The sequence below is a fragment of the Onychostoma macrolepis genome, chromosome 08, assembly GCF_012432095.1.
Source record: "Onychostoma macrolepis isolate SWU-2019 chromosome 08, ASM1243209v1, whole genome shotgun sequence".
Classification (NCBI taxonomy): Eukaryota; Metazoa; Chordata; class Actinopteri; order Cypriniformes; family Cyprinidae; genus Onychostoma; species Onychostoma macrolepis.
Window position 1 is genome coordinate 18,751,500 of NC_081162.1, and position 6,000 is coordinate 18,757,499.

A 6,000-nucleotide genomic window follows, 5' to 3' on the forward strand; every position below is an offset into this window, starting at 1 on the left:
AAGAGGATTTTCAGAAACATTGAAACGAAAAGATGATGGTGTGCCGAATATATTGGATCCCACAGTAATGTTGCATCACACAAGTGATATCTTTTTCATTTCTTTTTTTTTTTGTGGTCACTATCTCTTTGTCTGTTTTTACAGGTCATTTGATATGTAAGGAGTGTTTATTTTTTAACCTAAATCACAAAAGCATCCATCTAAGAAGGATGTACTCTGTCAAACATTCACAAACAGAGCGTTCCGATGAGGGGCTTCAAAACAAGACAGAAAATAGCCTATTACTTCTAAATTATAATGTTTTTCATTGTAAAAATCTTGATAACATTATAAGAGGTCCTCGGAGAACAGTAGAAAATAATCTAAAAAAAAAAAGGCAGTTTATGACCCCTTTAAGTATCTGATGAATAATTATCAATGCATGCTTTTTAAAGTCACGATAAAATCAAAATTGATTTTTTTTTAAATGAAATATTGCAGTGTTTTTTTTTTTATGATTTACCAGTCCACATCATTGAAATTTTATTTTTATTTTTTAAATCACATGCCCTTTTTATCAGTTTTATCAAAATAGCTTCCCCTCCCTTTTGCAATGACTTTGCCTTTGTATGAGGGCAGGACAAGCTGTCACTCAAACGTGATCAGGGCTATATCAAATGACAACGATCCCATTCCCGATAAACTAAATTAAATACCACCATACACTTGTTTGTTTTTCAAGACGCTGTTTCACTTGGATATGTCAAAAGATGAATGCAACTTATATTTCATGTCGACTTTAAAAAGTGAAAAAAAATTATTTGCACAGATAGCTTTGCATCGTGGCATTTTAGGCCTTGCCTTACTGTACAGTCTAAGATAGTACACCAACTGTCGATCCTTCCTGCCTTGGAAAGCATTGACGGATCAATTTCAAATCCAATCATCCAGAGAAAGGCCCATGTGGTTCAGAGGTGGCTTTTGAGGTTGATTTTTGTGTCACGCAAGGTAGAGGTCAGGCTAAAGGCTACGTGTGACTAACTAGCGCTCGCTGTTCTGATATGACACAGATCAAACATCCTCCTCTGCTGTTGTGAAACATAGACATCCTCTCCGTCCCTGCATCAAGGCACCACTGTCCCACGAGTACGTGCTGAGACAGATGGACACACTCATTTGAATGTTTAAATAACAGTGCCGTCTACTACCGGTGCCATTTAGATGGAAGCATGACATTTTTAAACCTTATTCAGATTTTGCTGAATTAGTAAACATTTTGTAAAGGGATGTAAATTAGTTTCGCACAGTGGGAGGGATTTTCATTTGGAGACTTTCAAGAGCTTGTTAGAGAGCTGTGTGTATACTTACAGGAAACGGGCAGACCAATTATGCGGCAGCAGGCAACAGAATTGGTATATAATAGATGGTTTTCTAATTTCAAATGAATATTTATAGGCAGAATTAGGAGGCGCTTGTCAGCTTTATAGAGATGGATACGGAAAAATTACAGACCTGACCCTGGAGTTGATTTCCACGAAGCTGTAGCCTTGTGCGTACGTTCACTGGAGGAGAGATGGTACTTATTAGTAATCGCAGAAAGGAAAGATACAAAGGTGTGTTGTTTTGAAAACGCTGATCTATTCGAAGAAAAATTAGGTACTTGAGGTTTCGTCTGACTAGTCATATGAGAGGTGTGTGTTGTTTGAGTAATTTAGGTTCTTTTCTGACTGTAGTGGCACAGACCCACGCACAGTATAGAGGTGACAGCCACAAATCAGTTGGGGGTGAAGTCAGTGAGTCAGTCAGTCAGAAGCAGGCGGTGTTGGGACAGCCCTGAGTGGTACGGTGTGACTGGATGGAGGGATCGGTTCTGACTTTTGCAAGTAAGATTTCCACACCGTCTTGACTGCATACACTGGCCCTTATTCATGAAACGGGAGTAGAATGGGTTTCTGTGTGAAGAGTATGTGACACCATTCTTTAGTGAATTGTCTCATTTCAACTCAATGGGACATTTTATGTAAGAATGGATGGCGAGTGAGTTTATATTTTAGCCTGTTCTCATGCTAGCTTGAAATTTAGACAAGTCAGGCATAGGCTGAACAAGTGTGGAAAACTTGTATGAAAGTGCTGCTTGTTAAAGGGGTCCTATTATGCTTTTTCACTTTTTGAATTTTAGTCAGTGTGTATGTTTGAGCAATGTCAAATACATTTTTAAAACGTGTTGTCGCCACCTCCTGGCGGAAGATGATAAGCGTTACAATACAAGTGTTAAGATACTTCAAGTTTTGATCGCTACTGTAGACAATAAGCGTTTATACCCAAACTATAAACTTTTATGCCTGTACTTCTGTTATTTAAATGTCTGTAACACAGAAATAATGATGTGTGGTTGAAAAGACTGTTTGTGTTGATCTTTCTGGATCAGCAGCAGCATGAATTTGAATGTCTTTAACACCTGTTTCACATCGTAAGCATCGGAGCTTGAGCAGCGCGTGTTTAGTCTGACAGCGTTCACATCGGATGACACTTGCGATGTGAAAGTCTTAATAGACATTGCTGAATCGTTGTCATTCAAGAATAAAGATCGCGTGGGTGTTTGAATCAAGATCGCAAGCGCAATGTTTAACTATTAATGGTGCAGCTCTAATGTAAACATTGCAAAATATTTTGCGAGGATATCATCACGTTCTCGCGAGACCAGTCGGATCTCGTCACATCCCTAGCAAATTGGTATCCCTGGGCATTTTTCGCGGTTTTTATTGTTAACTAAAATCTATTAAAAACATTTTTGTTAATTGAAATAATATATAAATATTAGATTTTTTAAAAACTCAAAACTATGAAATGTTGCTTTTGCAAAAAAAAGACTTGCTTCAAAAATCTTACCTACCTGAAATTTTACCAACTGATTAATCAACTCATAACAATAAATTATATGGTGTTGGTAATTGTTTTGCGGTAGTCGGGTTTTGGCTGTTATAGTCTACAATCGTTGTTCTTCTTTAAAAGTGGTTTGCTGGGTGGTATGCAAACCAGTGTTAATTTCGCCAACGAAGACAACGACGAATAAAATATGCGATTTTTCTGTGACTAAAAGGAGATGTTGATGAGCTAATTAAATAAAAAATCTGTGTCATCAGTGTTAACCAACAAAATATGTTAAATAAATGTATACTTGTTAAGTAAAACCTACTGTATCTGAAAAATGAGTTTAATTTGTATCTCTACCAAAAAATGAAAATTTATTCCAGTTTTTCCAAATTCAATCCTTGATTCAAATTTCTCATAAGCTTAGCCTAATTGATTTGGTCTAAAGAGAGAAGAATTAATGACTATTTATTTTTTTTTTTTTTTTTTTTTTTAACTACATATAAAATAGCTACCAAAATAAATGTTGGTAACTGCATTTTTGTCAACTTTTAGTCATTACTTTTAGTCAAACTGCAATGACATAGAATAGAATAAACTATAAAAGACTCAAATGACTAAGACTATTAAGTAGGGGTGTAACGATAAATCGATTAATCAAATGCGTTTTAACAGCAGGTGGCACTGCATGCTTTAGAAACAGCTTGCTTTCAGTTCCTTACACGCATCACTTGAACTTAAAATAATCATTCATAAAGTTCAAAAAGGTTGAAGCCAATTGCAAGAGTGTTCACATTGGGTTGTGTTTACATTAATCTTGCATCATAAAAGCAGAGGTGCAAGTACATTTAACCACTCAGTTGAATGCACAAGCGGTCTTCTTCGTGGGCATGTGAGTGTTCGGTTAAAAACTAGCATAGAGCGCCATCTGCTGTTAAAAACTAAGTTCAGAATCGATTCAAGAGAGAATCGCGATGCATTGGGAAAATCACAGAATCGATCCATTAATCGATTTATCGTTACACCCCTCCTATTAAGCATTTTCGTCTCAAGACTAAATCAAAAATGCCTGCCAAAATGAACACTGTTGCGAACCATTGCTTTTAGCTTAAGTTCTGGGCATAAATGGTTACAAACTGTCATCTTGACCATCTTTGACATTTTTATCTTCCCATCTGTTTCTCAGTCTCATTGCTTCCTCTGACTTGAACTCTCTGTCTCTCCCTCAGTCCTTTCGTTGCCCCTCTCTTCTCGTGGTTAGAGAGTTCCCTTCTTAAACACTAGCGCTATTATTTTAACATCTCTCCGCCCCCAAACCACCTCTCACACTGCTTAAGACATAAAGAAGGAATGAAAGGGAAAGAGAAAGAGGCTTTAGTCTTAAGATAATCATGACAGCACTGAGAGGTTTTCACTGTTTGTCTCAGCAGGCTTGGTGATCTGTTTAAACTGGGACGGGGATTTGATGCTACAGCCGTTGCGGGTGAGTAAATATTATGGTCGGGGGTTGCTGTCCTGCTCGCACGGTCACAGGCGAAGATGAATGAATGGGGTCTCCTCTGGTTCTTCAGAGCAGGGGTTTGGTGTTTGTGTTGTTCTGTCTCAGCTGAGATTTAAAGGACTTGTACTCCGCTTCCCATGATTCTTTTTCTCTCCTGATCAGCCTGTTTTTCAGGGTGAGCGGTGGCTCAGACAGCTCTCAGCCCTGCGGCCTGTTTGAGGGTGTGTACTTGCTCTGTGTGTGTGTTAGTAGGGGTGTGATGCTATTTTGCTTGACTTCATCTTCAAGGCTGTTGCCTAGAAAGTAGGTTATTCATTTGCCCTCACACATTAGTCAGTTGTTTCTATTGTCAGAGCTGATTGCGTGTTTGTTTGAATACCTTGAGATTAGGGCTGCAGCTAACGATTATTTTTATTGTCGACTAATCTATCGATTATTTTTCAATTAATTCATTTATTTTCTTATCAGTTGATGAATTCTTTAGTTAAACTATCAATAAATAATAACAGTAAATTCTGCAATTAATCTTTTAATATTTTATTCAAATGTTTTCTCATAATTACTTTACAAAAATAATAACAACAAAGAACAATAAATACAAAAAATAACAAAGAAAAACAACAACAAGAGAAGAGAGAAAAAGAAATAAATTAATAAAAAATACAAAGAAAATAAAATTTAAAAAATAAGAAAAGAGTAGTAATAATAATAACAATAAATAATTAATAAAAAAGAAAAAAGAAAGGAAGCAAGAAAGAAATAGGCTAACAATAACAAGAAAGAAAGGAAAGGAAAGAATTACAGGGCAGTGATACAATCAATAGAAATGCACATTATGGCTGCATTCACAGTTACTGTTTGGGACTGACAGCAGTTGCTTACAGGTGAGAGACTTGAAATATTTTAATTATTCAGCAGATTAAAACATCTGCTTGAAAACATATCTGTAACAGCTGAAGTCACAACCGCATTCGGGACACTAGAGCGACAGAATCAAAAATGGAGTCATAACACCAGGAAGTTTTATCACAGTTGACAGCCTGTTTTTAAATAAATGAGCCCAGTCGAGGCTTGTCCTATCCATCACACACTTAAACAACTAACAATGACTTTAAATGCTTTGTTAGCGAGTGCAGAGAGCGTGTTTGGTTCGCGCGTCTCAGAGCTCGCGCAATCGCGCCCACGGCACTGACGGCAGCTCCAGTGGATCTTCAGATGAACGCGAATCATTTCTACTTCTCCGTCTCTGTGGGTGCATTAAACCCGTCATAATTATATAGGAAACTCGATGTCCCGTGCTGTTCCGTTCATTCAGCGCAGCTTTGAATGCGGTTGTGAATCCTGACAATGTAAAGGCGTCAGTTCGGCTATATGCGGTTCTGACGGTCATATAATAATAAAATGCGCTATGTACTCAACTCTATGAAGTGATGTTGCCATACTAGCCTTTACCTTCTGCTCTAGTGTCTTGTTTTGTGTTAAACATGGCAGAAAAACAGTCTTCAGTAGGGATAACTGCAGGCTCGCGCAATGGGCGTGGCTAAAGGTGCGACTAGTCGACGCATTCCAGGCTAATCAAGTATTTTCATAATCGACTTAATCGATGACGTCGACAAATTGCTGCAGCCCTACTTGAGATATAAGGATTG

At 37.5% G+C, this 6,000-nt stretch overlaps 1 protein-coding gene across 2 annotated transcripts in view; it reads left to right on the plus strand.

Annotated features, from left to right (window-relative positions):
* zgc:92140 (uncharacterized protein LOC447854 homolog) overlaps positions 1-6,000 on the plus strand; it is a 32,328-nt gene that overhangs the window by 4,129 nt on the left and 22,199 nt on the right. Inside the window, exon 2 of one of the 2 annotated variants that reach the window (XM_058785451.1) lies at positions 4,281-4,333. The exons of the other annotated variant lie outside the window; for it this stretch is intronic. The gene's annotated coding sequence lies outside the window, so the exon portion shown is untranslated. The remainder of the gene's footprint in view (positions 1-4,280; positions 4,334-6,000) is intronic. 2 annotated transcript variants of the gene reach the window in all.